Consider the following 2,593-nt stretch of genomic DNA (forward strand, 5'->3'; position numbering starts at 1 on the left):
CCTTGGTAGACCCTCCCTAGCCACAGCAAAGGCTGTGATTGATGTTGACAGAGGAGAATTGATCATTCAAGTGAATGAAGAATCCTTTGTGTTTAAGGCTCAAGGATATCCCTCTGTAACCATGGAGAGGAAGCATGAAGAGCTTCTCTCAAAACAGAGACAAACAGAGCCCCCACAGTCAAACTCTAAGTTTGGTGTTGGGAGGCCACAACCAAATTCTAAGTTTGGTGTTGAACCCCCACATTCAAACTCTAAGTTTGGTGTTGGGAGGTTCCAATATTACTCTGAACATCTGTGAGGCTCCATGAGGGCCCACTGTCAAGCTACTGACATTAAAGAAGCACTTGTTGGGAGGCAACCCAATGTTATATTTATCTATTTTCCATTGTTATTTTATGTTTTCTATAGGTTGATGATCATGTGAAGTCACAAAAACAATTGAAAAAGCAAAAAACAAAATGAAAAACAGAAAGAAAAATAGCACACCCTGGAGGAAAAGCTTGCTGGCGTTTAAATGCCAGTAAGGGCAGCAAATGGGCGTTTAACGCCCAGTCTGGCACTATTCTGGGCGTTTAACGCCAGAAAAGGGCACCAGACTGGCGTTTAACGCCAGAAAGGGGCACCAGACTAGCGTTTAACGCCAGAAAAGGGCAGCAGCCCGGCGTTTAACGCTAGGATTGGCAGAAAGGGCGTTTAACACGCCACTTGGTGCAGGGATGAGCTATCCTTGACACCTCAGGATTTGTGGACCCCACAGGATCCCCACCTACCCCACCACTCTCTCTCTTCTTCACCCATTCACCAATCACCTCAATACCTCTTCCCAAAAAAAAAACCCACCCATAATGGCCGAACCCTACCCCTTTCTCCACCCCTATATAAACCCTTCTTCACTCCTTCATTTTCATACAACCTAAACACTACTTCTCCCCCTCAGGTGAACCACAAAAGCCCCCTCAATCTCCTCTATTTCCTCTTCTTCTACTCTTTTCTTTCCTCTTTTGCTCGAGGACGAGCAAACCTTCTATGTTTGGTGTGGTAAAAGCGTTGCTTTTTGTTTTTCCATAACCATTTATACGCGCTCTCAATTGCGTTGGAAAGTAGACATCCAGGGATTTCCAGCAACATATAATAGTCCATTTTGCCCAAGATTTGATGGCCCAAACAGGCGTTCCAAGTCAGCTTCAGAATTCTCGGCGTTAAATGCTGGAACTGGCACAAAAGTGGGAGTTAAACGCCTAAACTGGCACAAAAGCTGGCGTTTAACTCCAAGAAAATTCTGTACACATGGAAGCTTCAATGCCCAGCCCAAGCACACACCAAGTGGGCCCGGAAGTGGATTTTTACGTCATTTACTCATTTCTGTAAACCCTAGGCTACTAGTTCTCTATAAATAGGACCTTTAGCTATTGTATTTGGGGGGGAATCTTTCAATCTTCGGATCATCTTTTGATCATGTTTTTATGATTGAACCCTCTTTGGGAGGCTGGCCATTCGGCCATGCCTAGACCTTGTTCTTATGTATTTTCAATGGTAGGGTTTCTACACACCATAGATTAAGGTGTGAAGCTCTACTGTACCTCGAGTATTAATGCAATTACTATTGTTCTTCTATTCAATTCGGCTTATTCTTGTTCTAAGATATCACTTGTTCCTCAACTTGATGAATGTGATGATCCGTGACACTCATCATCATTATCACCTATGAACGTTGCCTGACAACCACCTCCGTTCTACCTTAGATTGAGTGTATATCTCTTGGATTCCTTAATCAGAATCTTCGTGGTATAAGCTAGAATCCATTGGCGGCCATTCTTGAGAATCCGGAAGGTCTAAACCTTGTCTGTGGTATTCTGAGTAGGATTCAGGGATTGAATGACTGTGAGGAGCTTCAAACTCGCGATTGTGGAGAGTTAGTGATAGACGCAAAAGAATCACTGGATTCTATTCTGACATGATCGAGAACTGACAGATGAATAGCCGTGCTGTGACAGAGTGCGTTGAACATTTTCACTGAGAGGACGGGACTGTAGCCATTGACAATGGTGATGCCCAACATACAGCTTGCCATGGAGCAAAATTAAGCCAAAATGGCTTCTGCAACATTTACCACCAAGCCTTTATTAATAAATAAGCTTCCTAAGCAAAGTAAAGAAAGAAAAAGCTAGCAAAGGATCAAGCAAAAGTGAGGCATTATAGCAGCAACTCTAGTGAACCTTTGAGCAAACATTTATTATCTATCAGCAAGTAATAAGTTAGCTACATTTGTCTGTATAAAACCCCATGAACCAAGTTCAATTATCTGCTCAATAAGGACAAGCATACTTCTCTGTTTCATTTCATTTTCTCTTATGTTTAGAGCTTGCTTGGGGAGAAGCAAGATTTAGGTTTGGTGTTGCGATGACAAGTCATCTTATGCTAGCTTTTCAAGCATTTTTCACTTGTTTCATTAGGTTTTATGCACTTTCTTATATTGTAAGTAAGTAATTTGGAGTAGATTTGCATGGTTATGTTAAATCAATCAACCATCCTTTATTTGACACAAAATCATAAGGTTTAAGCTAGAATTAATTGGTTTTTGAATGATTTATAA

Source organism: Arachis duranensis, chromosome 9 (assembly GCF_000817695.3).
Source record: "Arachis duranensis cultivar V14167 chromosome 9, aradu.V14167.gnm2.J7QH, whole genome shotgun sequence".
NCBI lineage: Eukaryota > Viridiplantae > Streptophyta > Magnoliopsida > Fabales > Fabaceae > Arachis > Arachis duranensis.